Consider the following 15,485-nt stretch of genomic DNA (forward strand, 5'->3'; position numbering starts at 1 on the left):
CAGAATTTCATTCAGCTGAGCTTGATAAAATGAGTACCACCCTCCCTGCTAGTACGGTATTATCAAAGTACTCGTTTTAGACACTACCCACATCTGCAGTGTATGTAAGATGTCAGGTATCCACCTCATTAATCCGAACTGTAGCTCTGTAACAAGAATCAAGATACTTACCTCAATAAAATGTTAAAATAAGGATTACATGTAGTCTGAACCCTGAGGACTTCATATGTTGAAAATGTACCTGTGGTGTCTATTTTCAGGTCTTGCAAGGGCAGTGCTTGTACTGTCTCCTCGATACATGCTGTATTGAGGTAAAAACTTGAAGCTCTGCCCACTTTCCGCACATCTTTTTAATTGGCTCCTGCTACTGTCCTTTGTAAATGGTGCCTTTTCATTGGTTATTTGTTTTGCAAAGTCATTATATGCCCTGGGCACACCCACAACTTTTTGCTGACTGGTACTGGTGGTAACTGAATCTGACTGACCCTGGGCCCTGTCTAACCAGGCCCAGGGCCAGTGCTATGCTGAAAACACTTAGAATACAGTGAAAACACCTACATACACTAGGTACAATAAGGGTTGAGGTACCCCTATGATTGGCATGACCTACCCCATAGAGCAGGGGATTGAAACTACACATCAGTCCCTAGTATATAATAGAACATGGCAGTTTGGAGGCCAGTAGCCCTTTCTGTACTTGCATGTGTGCACTGCTGAAGCCTGAGGTCAGTTTAAAAAGTGGCAATGGGCTACAGCATTGCTTTTAAAAAGTAAATTGTGGCCAAACTCAACTTTTGTGTTTGGGGCAATTAGAATGGTTAGCCTACAATGTTTGGGCATAGGAGGTACCCCTAGGGTCTTCCCTAGGTGTCCCGGGTGGGGGTGGGGGGGGTGCGGGGTGGTCCCCACATTGTGATAAAGTGCTGCCCAAAATCGAATTTGGTGGTAGGAGCAATGTGGAGAGAGGATCTGCAATATCTTTACATATTCATAACCCCTAAAGTTTCCCTTCGGTGTTCCTGGTGTGAGGGTCCTGTAGGTATATGTAAAGTACTTATAAAATATGTTTTTGTAAGCCCTTTTAGGTCTCGCTGCGTGCTGCTAGGCGAGACCTTTTGGAATCGCTCCAGTCTTTATTGAGAATTCGTGCATGTTTTGCACTGTTCCCAAAGAGCCCTCGTGCACGCTTAGCGATTCGCTTGCGGGAGCGAGCAGTAGTGCCATATGTTAGCAATTATCGCGCTCGCTCCCGCAAGGTAAATGCCATGCACCACAGGAAAGCCTTCGTCCACACAGCCGCCCTCTTTTTAGTGCCCCACACAGTGTCTCTCCCCCCTCATGCAGGTCCTGGTTCTCGGACTTTCACTTTCCCATTTTGGAACGAACGTGCACACATCTTGTTGTTCTTGTTGCTCAAAGCAGCTTCCTGATGTATCTCATGTTACCTTTTTATTCGAAGTGCGTTTTAACATGAAAAAACTACCTGAAAAAACAAGCTTCTGAGCTAGTGCTGTGTTTGCTTCGTTATTTAAGTTGGAGCTTTTATATAGCACCGCGTATCCTCGGTTTCTACTTCAGAAATATTAATGATAACATAATAGACACATAATCCTAGAGCGAAAAGCAACCTAAATCACATCACTGAGTTCGCCTATCGGGAGCGCCTTGAAGCCCCCGATAAGATTGACTAGGCGTGCCATTTGGCATGCCACCGTGATGCCTGTTGCTGCCCTGTTAGCATCTAAAGAGGCGGCATGTTTCTGTCTGGTTGGAGGCAAGCCAACACATTAACTGTGGGAGCCGAGCAATGGGTCCGCCTAGCCTTGCTCTAAGAGCTCGCGCTGGCATGCAAACCATGCAGCAACATCTTATAGAAATATGTAATGTTTCTGCAAAGCTAAAAATAGGTGTACTGCTTTAACACGTGATAATATGAAATATTCCTGCTCCGCAGCTCTGATGACAGTGACATTAGTGAATTAGTCAGTTGTCAATTGTACACTATATGCGAGCCACTTTGTTTTTATAGATGGAGCAACATTAATGAACTTAAGAGATTTTTGTACATCACATAACCTGAACATACTTATTTAAAGGAGCTGTCATGTGTTCATGAAAAATGTCTCAATGAAATTAAATATTATTTACCTAGGATCACACTGTTTGTTCGAGCCAGGCTTGAACTTCGGTTTTCTGGTTCTTTTTTTATTTGGCTCCTGCATGTGTTACTGTTTGCCTATGGCGCTTGCTTTACAGCGGCCTTATCTTTCAGCATAGCATGCTCCAGCCAGGCTTTAGACCCAGAGCATGCTTTAAACCTCTACACTCCAGCACAGAGCAAACCAAAGCACATGGCAACCGACGTCAACACACAGTCCCTTGCAGGCAAGGCTCGAGTCGGGGTACAACACGGATGGACGGCGTCCCCCCACTTATTATACCGGGTGGACGCAGTCCCCCTGCCCAAAAGCTTGGCCTCTCTGGGGCGAGATTGGAGCTCATTCAGAACGTCTGTCTACCTGTATTTACTGAGGGGGATTAAACGCAGGTACAGGTAGCCCCCCGCAAGGCAGGGTTCAGACCACATTTAATCTAAAGGCATATGAATACCCATGAGATTCCTGTTGTGACGTCACTTCCAGTGACCGCGTCCCCCCACTTCTTTTTTAGGACTTGTGCCCTGCTTGTAGGAACATAGACTCTGCCGGTAAGACTGCTACTTGTTCGGTAGTGAAGAGCTGTCTTCACAAAATAGTTGTGATATCCTAAAAACCCTACTCCTCGAGTGCACAGAAATGCTCAAGTTCCTACGGACACCAGGGCCTTACAAAAGACTCACTGTAACAAATCAGCTTAATTTCGGTCGCATGATGATGCTACTGAATAGAAATTAAAACTCATGAGAGAACGAGAGAAAATGAAAGCATGATTTATGTTAGACTTGACCCTTCTGGCAGGTTCACCCCTAAACTTTTTGCTTTTAATGGTGACCTGGTGATGGTGATTTTTGGTTTCTGCGCACTATCACTGTGTCCCAGTGGAAAGTGCGTCTGCACTCTGAGTGCATGTGGTGAGATAGGCCTGCCCTCCCATAGGAATGCATGGGGAATGTATTTTTCCATGGTAATTCCTGATGCGTGGGGTGTGCAGGCTCGAGTCTGGTATGTGCGGACTCGTGTGATTGAATGCTGCACAATGATGCGTGCAGCCTGTTTGTGTCTAATATGGAAGTGCCACTTCTAGAAGTGTGCCTGTCTGTGCAGTGAATGTGCTGGCTTGTGATTAGCTGGAGCTGGCTGGGGTGCCAGGCTCCATGAGCCATGATGGGTGTGCCCGGCGGTGAGTGTTGAGATTAGCATGTGGGATGTGAGGGAGTGGTGCACCTGGGACCTGAATAGGGCTGGGCTTTCCCCACACAATGCTGGCTCTGTGGTTCCTTGAATTCTGAACCTGTGTTTTAAATATCATGATTCTGTTATGAATTTGGTAACAGCAGACCGTAAACAGTGAGTTCAGCAAGTGCAAGTGTTTTCGTCATGTTTCACCAATGGATTCACTGTGTATTTGAAGGTTTTGTTCTGAACCCTCGGGTTCCATCTTGTGCATAGCAGCCATTTTGTGGATTGCCCGTACAGTAGGCCCTCACTGTGGCAGAACAAGTATTTAAGGACAAAACCTTAGCATGGGTTTGTGCTGACTCCTACATGACCTGGCGAAAGCTGACACTACTGCTTGAGGCTAACCTTGCCAAGCCAGTTCCTGCCCTTTAGCTGATCAAGATTATAGATCAGAGCACAGGACATTGTAAAGATTTACTACACACAAACGTGCCTATCTTACTTCCATCTGTTCCTGTTCCTGCGTCCACGAGCTATTTATGACATGGGCTGTGATCTTACTGTTTTGGGTTTATCCGGCCTTGTCAGCTAGAGAATGTACGCATTATGTGGACATTGTTTATGGCCTGGACTTATCTTGAAAGTGGGTTTGTCATCATATAGTGCTTTGTGTGCACGTCCTGGGAGTGACCAACAATAATGTACTTCAAAGAGAAAATGTGTGCCTAGGGCAAAATAAATGGTATAAAAGGTCTGTGCTGAGACCATTCAGGAGGCTGCCTCATTCAGTTGCTTTAGGTGTGACTGGGCGACGTAGCCTCACAATTAATTGTAATAAAGATGTCTTTTCATATTTCAGATTTTCTGTTGATTTCTTTGCTGCTTTTGAATGAACTACTTATTGGTAAGACCCCTGAGAAGGAGTTTGAGGATTTCTAGTATTACAGATGGTGCGACCAACGATGGGCCTCATCAAGAAGTGACTATCTGGAGGAGTAATCTTGTCAGAGGACAGAAATCTACTGGGGCAGGCAAGACAGAAATCTACTAAAAGAGGTACTCTGTGCACAGAGGTTCTGGGGGATTCTTTGTCTCCGCGGCCCAGTATATTTTTGATTTTTCTGACTTAAACTCTCCAAAAGATGTCACTCCTGAATGAGGAACCTTTTTGGCGTAAGTGTTTTTTTTAAAAAAAGAGACTGTTAGTGCAGTTAGAACTTGGCAGTTAGAATTTGGACAACTATTTGTTTGGTATAGCTTTGATAGGTTCGTATAGGTTTGTATATGCGAATTGCAATTTGTGTAGGCAGGTAATGAAGAGACTTTTCTCCATCTGCTTTAGTTGAAGTATAAGTGGGTCGCTCCCAGTCCTTAGTTCTTAGTTCTTTGGTCCTTAGTTTATTTGAACATTGCAATATTCAAAAACCGAGGGTCTCGTACATTTGCGAGTGTATTGATAGAGATAGCCCCTTGAAGTTTGAAGCTTGGTTAGTGAGCGCAGATGCCTAATCATAACAAATTTGGTATTTGGTTTTGTTTAAGTTGCAACAGGGATTCCCGATTGGAGGGTTCATGTCTGATACCTCCGGTTGGAACTCCAACTTATGAGCTCTATTTAGCTAAAGCGCGCTGTATTGTGTGTCCTGAGTGTTTGACCCCCTTTCTGTTTGTGTATGGAGTGGGCCCAATGTGTGTTTGTTGGTTTTCTTGATGTTTTCAGTCTGTTAAGTAAAATGCTGGTTGGTTAATGTTGAGTAGAAACTTGAGTAAAAGATACAGAAATGAAACATGTAATGTGCTAAGATGGGTATGTGTTGCTCTTTAGTTTGTAAAATGAGCAATTGTGCACATATACAAAACTGCCGTTACACGCTTAAAGGATAAAATTAGGAAAAACATTCAATAGATATAAATAAGGCCCCAAAAAAAAAAAAAAAAAAACGAAATTGTCTATTTTTACAAAAATAAATAAATTTACAGCATTTTCCTTAGATGCACTGTATTAGATGTTCATAGGCAAACATTTCAGCTGCAGTATATTTGATAGGAATATTCATTCAGCCAGCACTTTTCCAGTTAAACACGGGTGGAATTTTGCATAACCGTCTTTTTAAATAAATGTGGCGAAAAAATGTGACGCAGGAATGTGACGCGTTTTAAGTTTGGCATATGCGCTTAGGTTTGTGAGTTAATGCATCTAAATGATAGACAAGGGATGCAGTGGGCTCTTGTATGTAGAACAATCACAAAAAGGAATAATTGGTTTTATTAGAAGAAAAAATTATTAATTATGAAAAATAATTATTAAAAATAAGTGCTACAAAGATCGTTTTTTAATATTTATAAAGCTTAACACTCATACTATGACCTCCTAGCAAATTTGATTTAAGTTATGTTGCATCACTAAAATGACAAGCATTCGTGTGTATAATTTCCCCTTGGCATAGGCGCAAGCAAGCTCATTTTTATAAAGTATAAGTTGTTATTTTCAAATGCCTGACTCAAGGGTTATGTAATAGACTTTCTAGTAATACATATTATGCAAGAAAATTGTAGGATATTCATTTTTTAATGCCCAAAATATGAAAGTCGATTTTGAGTAAAAGCACTGTTTAAACTGCATTTTGCTTTCATTTAGAGTACTTTTTAAAGTGTCTCAGGCTTCAGTAAATGCATACATTTAGGTTTTGATATATATTTGCAGGTTGTGCCTTCTTATGATTCAGTGGGTTAATGTGCCAGTACAAAGGCTTGTTTTTATATCAGGGTTGAAGGTTCTAGCTTCAGCTAGGCCTACGGAAAAGTTTGTTCATTTAAGACTGATGAAGTGTGTACCATAGGATTGCAACAAGCATTTACTCTAAAAAAACTGGTATGTGTGTTATTAGGTTTCGTGAATTATTCACAGTAAATGTAGTTTAATAATCTGGGAATAGAGATAATTTTAGTGCCTAAAAAAGAGAAATTATTTTTCAAAATAGAGTGAATTATTACAGGTTAGGAGAAATTAGTTAGGCCTTCTGGCTTTGACAGCTTCAGTGTGGCAGAAACTGAGGGATGAGAGAATTGCAGAGGCTGGCTCGAGCCACACTGCTGAGATGTTATCTTTTAGTTTCCCTGTAAACAATGGAGAAGGCTGTCATGTTGACATTTGTGACCTTTTAATTAGGACTTTGCCTCCGAGGAATGCAGAATGACCTTGCTGAACGAGCCTCTAAAGGTGGGGTTTCTGGTTTCTCTGTGAGAACATCAATAAAATGAAAGAACTTAATTTAATAGGGAAAATAAAAAGGAGTTTCTTTGAAAGTCCCAAACATCATGTTAAATGCTCTGCAGAACTGATACATTTGTGTCTCCACGCTAAGAAAAATAATGTTTGCTAGTTGCGTTTATTTGACAGAAAACGAAGTGTTGCATTAAGTCTTAGATAGAAAATAAGATGTAGCCCTTTTCCAAAATTTTGAAGGCTACAGGCTACAGGCCTAAGTGAAAATGATTTGCTAATTAGGAATAATTTTTCACAGTGGAAAATATAGGTGCCAAATTAATATGGAGTGTCAGTGTAACCATTTCTTTTAGAACGGTAAAAATAAGGTGGCTTGATGTTGCAAGGTGAACTGACAAGAGAGTAACAGTTAAGTAATGAAAATTTATTTTTGTGTATGTTAAAATGTGTTTTTTTTGTGTTGTGTATTTTTCTGCTTCTGCCTACAGATCATTCATGGATTGTTCTAAGGCTGACAAGACACGTGAGTTTGGTTAGTTGAAAGGAGATGTGTTTTTGTGTAATTTCTTTGGAAAGAAATGTTCATGTTTTCGTTTGTGTATTTGGCCCTATCGTGAAATATTTTAGCTGGTCCTGTATATTAGAAGAGAGACAGCAAAGTTATATTTGACATCAGACTCCAACTGCCTGGTGCTCTACTGTCAAAAGGAGGGTAAGGATTTTAGACCTGACAAATTTAGACAGGCCCAAATATTGGGTTTTGGGCTGCAGGTTTAAAGTGCATAAAGTACATGTGCCATGGTGCTGTGTGTCACCGCTTATTCACATATGCTATTGTTTTGTCTGTGCTTTTTTTTTTGTGCTTGATATACAGCGTTTGACATGTGCATTTTTTTTGTGTGTATGTTTTGTTTTATGTTGTTACTATTAAAAGTTCCCCTGTGTTGTGAAGGGACCCGTATGACGATACGTATCTTTGCACAACAGTTGGATGGATGTGGTATAATGATAAATTTCACAGATATGGTTTTCATACTGTGAGGAAGACAGGCAGCACTTTTACCAGTGCATGCCTAAATTTGGCTATAATGATATTGAAGAAAACTAAAAAGATATACAGGATCAAAGTGTGTCACCTGCTGTTAGTCACTTACTGCCCCTTCCCTTAAAGGCCCTACATTTATGTATCCTTGATTGGACCTAAGGATGGAATTATAGATCTGTGACTCAAGGTGGCCTAATTTCTATATTGCATTACTTAATCATGTTCTGTTTCCCAAATAGCAAATGGCTTTGTCCCTTGAAAGGAAACCAGGTTTAATTTTTTTCTCCCTGAAGAGAGAACAGGAACATTAGTTAGGATTACCGTATATGGTGTAGTTGCCAGCGGTAGAGTTAAAATTTGTGTAACTTTGGTCTTTTGTGTATCCCCCGTACTCTTGGTACTGTGTCACATGCCTGAGGCACCTTTAGAATTTTCTTTTGTTGCCTTGTTGCTTATCCCCTGACCGATGTCGCATCATGCTTAGTTATTAGGGATTTTAGTTGTGTCCTATTTCCATTTCCCTTTTCCATATTCCTTTCACCAGTCAGCCCATTTATTATTATGGGTGTATTGTTTATGTTCACACTTCTAGACTGCAGTGATGTATCAGGGACCCCCCCATGTTATGTATAATTCCCTTTTGTATGACCAGACTGGTTTTCAAGAATTTTCCTCAGGCCTACTTCAATGTTTTTTCAGACTGACTGTCGGGGTAGTGATAGACTGGTTAACTGACCCAATATTATAGTAAGACAAGTTTTCCATCTCGATAGGAGATATCTTACGTTTACCTTTTGAACATGACGAATTTTCAATGTCTATTTTAATTTTTCAGTTCTTTTTTGTTCCTGCTGCTTTAATTTTTGGTGGGATCAGATGTGTTCTAATCATGAAAATACCAGCACTCTCTAGTTCTTGTCTTTTTGTCTGCACATTTGATCATTAGCCTTTGTATTGCATAGTGCACTTGATGCACATTTTTTAAAGGGACTTTTCTTCATGTCCTTGATAATCTGTATTATGTCATTTCTCTATTTGAGATGTTCTAGATAAGGAATTTAGGAACACCTAGGCTTAATCATTGAGGAAAATATGTATTTACCCCATTAGACAATGCCACTGTGTGAGGACATCCATTTAGATTCCCATGGCGTATTGCCACTCCCTTGCAGATGCAGGCCACCTGCTTGCAGTCCCCTTGTTAAAACCCATGAACTGTTTTTTTTGCTTGATTTGAAGGAAACTAACAATTGTGTTACATTTCCTATATCACTAGGTTCTGCGGGATCTTCCAGAGTCAAAGGAAGAGTGATACCATGCAGACCTGTGATCGAGACTAAGCCCACTCCCCATCAGTGACCGCTACAGATGAATGACAGACTTCTTGGCTCTACAATTCCTGCAACCAGAAAGTCGCGAGGCTGGACAGCGATCATCAGCGTGCCGTCAATGGTACCTCCCAAGCAAGGCATTTGCTTCATCGGAAGGTGTTGCAGAAAAAAAAAAGGAGCTGGTTCCTTGTTTGCCACAAAATCAGAGCTTCTGTTTGTTTGAGCTTTCTACCTGTTATGTGCTGGAAACCTCTGACAGTGTACAGTCCCTTGAGCCCTTGGCCCGAGTTTTGGCCACACACACACCTCTTTTCCCTTTGCTCCGACGGAAAGGCACTATATTCTGGTGCCCATGAGAGAGCAGCTTGAGCGTCCTCTGACACTAAATAATGAGTGTTGGAGTCTGAAAGTGCTGCTGATCTTGAGAGGTTGTTTCTCAGTAGTGCTTGGATCTGCACGAGATGTTTTGTGCCCATGATCAATGAAGAGCACATCATTTGTAGTGTCTGCCACAAAGAAGAGACACTGGTGCATTGTTTTGAGACATTGAGACTTTCGAGTGAGCTGTGGGTGTCTGCCAGGAGGGCACTCCAACTAAGCAGTACTTTTTCTCATGAAAAGGCCTGAATCGAGAGGCCCAACGCGGAAGAAGACAATGGAAGCGGATTTGATGGACAATAGAAGCCTTCCAAAGAGGCTTATAACGGACTTTGGGCACAGTTGCAGATATAGACTGAGTGATTGCCTAAGTAAGGGCAAAAGGATGGTCAGTGGTTCCTTGAATTCTGAACCTGTGTTTTAAATATCATGATTCTGTTATGAATTTGGTAACAGCAGACCGTAAACAGTGAGTTCAGCAAGTGCAAGTGTTTTCATCATGTTACACCAATGGATTCACTGTGTATTTGAAGGTTTTGTTCTGAACCCTCAGGTTCAATCTTGTGCATAGCAGCCATTTTGTGGATTGCCCTTACAGTAGGCCCTCACTGTGGCAGAACAAGTATTTAAGGACATAACCTTAGCATGGGTTTGTGCTGACTCCTGCATGACCTGGCGGAAGCTGACCCTGTTGCTTGAGGCTAACCTTGCCAAGCCAGTTCCTGCCCTTTAGCTGATCAAGATTATAGATCAGAGCACAGGACATTGTAAAGATTTACTACACACAAATGTGCCTGTCTTACTTCCATCTGTTCCTGTTCCTGCCTCCACGAGCTATTTATGAAATGGCCTGTGATCTTACTGTTTTGGGTTTATCCGGCCTTGTCAGCTAGAGAATGTACGCATTATGTGGACATTGTTTATGGCCTGGACTTATCTTGAAAGTGGGTTTGTCATCATACAGTGCTTTGTGTGCACGTCCTGGGAGTGACCAACAATAATGTACTTCAAAGAGAAAATGTGTGCCTAGGGTATAATAAATGGTATAAAAGGTCTGTGCTGAGGCCATTCAGGAGGCTGCCTCATTAAGTTGCTTTAGGTGTGACTGGGCGACGTAGCCTCACAATTAATTGTAATAAAGATGTCTTTTCATATTTCAGATTCTCTGTTGATTTCTTTGCTGCTTTTGAATGGACTACTTATTGGTAAGACCCCTGAGAAGGAGTTTGAGGATTTCTAGTATTACAGCTCTGCCCCCTGTGGTGCAACTGATGACCCTAGCCTGCCTGGTGAATGGAAAGGGTGGCTGGGGAAAAGAAAGTACTCCAAAATCAGCTGCGACTGGTTTCTCCACCATCCTGCACCCTGAGACAAATGTATAAAAAGGGGCTGTGTCCCCTTGCAATCTGTTCTCTTCCTGGATCCTGTTGCTGAGGGGGGCTGCTGCTGGGCACCAGGAGGACCGCCACTGGGGATTGCCTCCCTGCTTTGGAGGACCCTGTGAGCTGGCTCTGGGCCCAGCCTTGCCCCCCTGCCTGCCTAAAGAACTTTGCTGTATCTGGCCCTTGCCTAGAGCGCTTCGGAGCGTTTTATCTTTCCATTAGCCCTGGGAGCGCTTCTACTTTTGAGCCCCTAGCGCCTGGAAGCGCTTTATTGAGCCCCTAGCGCTCCGAGCGCTTTATTTTCACATTTGCGGCTGCCCACGCCGCTTGTGGCCGTGTTCCGGCCTCTTGAGTCCCCTGGCAGGTGCTCACCCCGCCAGGGACCTTGCCGCTGGTTTGTGGTTCCTTTTCGAGGGTGCCCGCCCCTCATTTGTCCAGAGGAGATCACCGCCGCAAGCACAAGTCTCCCCAGCCCCCAAGAAGCCTGCCCGCAGTGTCACGAGCCGCGCCGGGATTGGACCCAGCGCCAGCGCCGCGCTCCGATTGGCTGGGGAAAAGTGAAGAAGCAGGAAGCCGGAAGACGCCTGCCGTGTCCTGCTCGGGGCTCCCGAGTGAAGGGAGAGCCCAGTGGAGAGAGAGATGCCCAGCTGTAAGAGCCGCGAGGCTCCCAGAGAAAAGGGAGAGCCCCGCAGCCAGTGAAGGGAGCCGCCGCATAGAGGAGCAGCGCGGGAACGACGAGGAGCCCCCGTCCCTGAGCAGCCGGTTAGTGTTGCTCCGGTCTTGCAGCTCCGGGGGCAGTTTCCTTTCCCTTTGAGCGGCCACAGTTAGCAGAGGGCCGCTCCAACGACCGGGGCATTCTTTCTCAGAGCCTGCGAGGCTCGGGGGCATTTTGGTGTTTCGAGTCCCCTGTGGAGGGACTCCAAGGTGTGGCGCATATTTGTGTTAGAGCCTATATTAGATTTTGAGTCCCCCGAGAGGGACTCTGGCGATTGGCGGCATTTTTTGTGTTAGAGCCCTGAGGCTCCACCGACGGGGCAAGTTGTTTACGAGCCCTGAGAGGCTCCGTGGCATTTCCTTGTTTTGAGAGCCCAGAGAGGCTCGTGGGGGGGCATCTTTGTTTCATCAGAGCCCAGAGTGGCTCAGGGCACAGTTGTTGACCTCGAGTCCCCCAGGGAGGGACTCCAATGACAGCCATTTAATTGATCAGAGCCCACAAGGCTCACCAGGGCATTTTATTGATCAGAGCCTACAAGGCTCACACATGGTTGTGGCCCTATTGGTCCTCAAGGCCCCAGAAGAGAGCCAGGAGGCACGCTGGTGCCAGACTCCGTTACAGCTGCCCAGCACTTAGTGGGCAGCTGCTCCATTTAGGTTGTGAGCAACCTTTCTTTCCCTGCATATTTAGGCACCCCTGACATTGGGACACAGGGCGTCCTAGCCCCCTGAGAGGTCAGTTGGCCTAGGGACAGTCACAGGTTGTGACCTTATGTGATTTCTGCGCAATTGTTCTTCCTACACCTCTGAATGTGTCTTGATGCGTCATGTGCCATGTTCTTACACTGCTGAATGTATGTTTATGCATCATGTGTTTTCCTTCCCTACACCTCTGAATGTTGATGCATCATGTGTAATATGTTCTTGTTTATACCCCTAAATGTATGGTGATACTTAGGTGGTTGTTCTTTCTAGTACAGGTGTGCTAGTGAAGCCCAGGTTCTCTGCGTAATATTTTCCTACGGTGGTTAGGGTTGCATAGGTGGTACTTACCGGTTACCAGTGGTTACTGGTTGTGTGCTTTATGCTCTATTTTGTGCCCCAGTGATTATTATTATATGTGCTATGTGCTAATTATTATTCCTACAAGTGCTAATTCTACCAAGTACTAAGTCTAAAAGTGCATATTCCTGACAGTGGTCCATGTGGCCCTGTCTTGTACATATCCCCTGTAAATTCAGCCTGTGCCTGTTGGCACATTGTAAAGTGTGTGTTTCTATCTAATGTGTTTTGCAATACAAAGGCTATGTTTACATATACCTTGTGTGGAGTTCCTTTTGTGGGGGGCCTTGGATGTTGTTGCTGGTGGGTGCGTGCGCAAATGCTTCACACATCTCCTCTGAGATAAGCTTGACTGCTTGTGCAAAGCTACCAAGAGGGTGAGCAGTGGTTGTCTTGGTGGGTGACTTCCCTACCCTGGCGTAGGAATGGTGGTTTTTGCCTGGCTTTGGCGCAAGCCTCAGCCAACCAGAAATCCCATTTCTAACAATTTAAAATTAAGCTATGTGGAATCGCGTTTTCCTGTAACAGTTCTATATATGTATGCTTTTATTCTACCTAACTTTCATTTCTTCCATCTTGCCACTGCCTCCCTTCCATGTATGTAGGCCCTTTGTTCTGTTTCATTCTCTTTCATTCACGATCATTGTTGGAGCTTCCTTCACGTATCTCAGGCTCCCCTTTTGCTGCATGTGCATTGTCCACATTACTCCATTCTCCATCTATGGACTTCACTCTATGCCTCCTGGAAGCTGTGTGCCATCCCACAGTGTCCCCCCTCCCCTCCCACCCCCAAATCTATGAAGGGATCCGGTGTCAGTGCTACTTTAAATTCTACATCTAGGTCAGAGGTGAGCCAGGAGGCAGGATTCGGTTTTCACAGAAACTTGAATCTCCCGCCCAGGCGTTAGTCTGGGCACATCTGTGTTTGATACTCAAGTAGTCTATTTAGCACAATGCATTTATTTCTCCTGCAATCAGCGCTGTGTGTGGCCCCCATCTGACCCATGCAGCCTGTTAGACCAGGCACCTTGGCGTGAGTCTCCCTTCCACTTTTTGCTGATGTGCCTCATGTGTTTTGCTGGTGTTTAGCTGTTCAGGGCACTGTGCCACTGCCAATCAGTGCCACAGTGCAAGTGCTCCCTATGAAAAGGGTATACATTGATTGGTTTCCATGATTGGCTTATTTGGTTTACTGTCAGTCCCCAGTAAGTGCACCAGGAGTGCAAGGGCTTGTAAACACAAATGCTGCTGATGGGCCTGCAGCACTGGTTGTGCCACCCACAGAAGCGGCCTAGTAAAATGTGTCAAAGGTCTGCCATTGCAGAACCTGCGTGCAGTATGGTACTGTCATGCTGGCTGGGCAAGTGCACCCACTTGCCAGCCCTAAACCTTCCCTTTACTTCATGTGAGTCACCCCTATGGTAGGCCCAAAGGCAGGGTGCAATGTAAGTATAAGGTAGGACAAGCCCTGATGTGTTAGGCATGTCCTAATAGTGAATTACAGCCATGTTCGTTTTTCACTATAGTAAGGCTACCTGCTCTCCATAGGACAGAATGGCCTGCTGGAATTATTACACTCTATAATTCTAACAGACTCAGAGAGCATGGAAGAAAGTCAAGTTTAGTATGCCTGAACTCAGAATAATAAAATATATCTTTTAGTAAAGTTTATTTTAATATCCTTTGTTTGCAAATACTACTTTTAGAAAGCTAGTATTTGCTTGCCTAACCATTTCAGCCCGCCTCTGCTAGGATGTGTATCTGCTGTCTGGTTTCTGTCAGTGAAGGGCTGGGGCTGACAGGTGGTGAATAGAGGGATTACACCAGGATGGGTGGGAGGAGTGCCCCTTGACTCTGAATAGGGCTGTGCTCTGCCACCTCAATGCCGGCTCCGCCTACTGGGGAGCGACTGATGTCTCTGCCCTACACCTTGTAAAGAGAGAGAGGAAGACTGTCAACAGAGTACTCCTGGACTGTACTTGTCACTACAATGCTGGCTCCACCTCCTGCAGAGCGTCTGATGTCCCTGCCCTGCTCACTGAAAGAAAAGCCAGAGCTGCCAAAAACAAAGTGCTCATGGCCTGGACAGGATTAGGCCCCCCTGGCCTGCAAGAACAAAGGATTTGTGGTATAAATGTAGGAGCCCTGCTACTAAAAAATCAGATCCTGCTTTTGAACCAAGAAGAAATCTCTGCCTGAGGAGGAGGAACCGGGAAAGCTGAAGGAGGAAGACTGTCCTTATCCTGGGGACTGGCCTGCAGTGGTTGCCTTGCTGCCAAAGGAGAGAAGGAACCTACAAAAGACTTGCTTTATTTTTGCTCAAAAGAACTTGTGCTTCAAAACAATCTCCAAGGGCCTGGAAGCAAGCTTGCCCCCTGAACTGAGCCCCAGGACCATTGGGCTCATCCTGCCTTTGCTGTTTGCTGCTGGGCTGCTGTGCTTCCACCCCTCGCTGGAGCCGTGATCTCTGGTGCGCCTCGCCCCCTCCTTGGGCCGTGACATTCCGGTGCCTGGCCGCCTCTGCCCTGTGAGCACCCCGCTCGAGTTCGAGCCGCTCTCCCTACGCTTCATTGGGCCGCCCGACCCCCTGTCACCTCGCCTGCTTGGGAGCGCGCTGTGCGCACCTCACCCCTCCCGCCGGAATCAGATCTGAGCGCTCGCTGAAGCCCCGGACGGCCCGTACGTCTGAGACGTACCCGGCTGCCCCGCTCCGCCCTCCTGCATCTGAAGGGCCGTGCCGCACACTGAAAAGCCTCCGTACTAGAGGCCCCGTCCCGCGCCTGCCTGCCTGGAAGTGCCGCGCCCCTGCAAACCCGAAGGTACGGCAACCATCAACGCGTACTGAAGAATACGCCTCGTATGTCCCTATCAGACGCCTCGCCCCACGAACGCTGACAGCTCCAGATCGTCCGGCCCTCTCCCCGCAGTCTCGCTCACACTCCTTGCACCCCGAGGCCCCCAACCGAGCCCGATTGACAGGCACGCCTTCCCATGTGGCCACATCTGTAC

Source organism: Lissotriton helveticus, chromosome 4_2, assembly GCF_964261635.1.
Source record: "Lissotriton helveticus chromosome 4_2, aLisHel1.1, whole genome shotgun sequence".
Taxonomy (NCBI): Eukaryota; Metazoa; Chordata; class Amphibia; order Caudata; family Salamandridae; genus Lissotriton; species Lissotriton helveticus.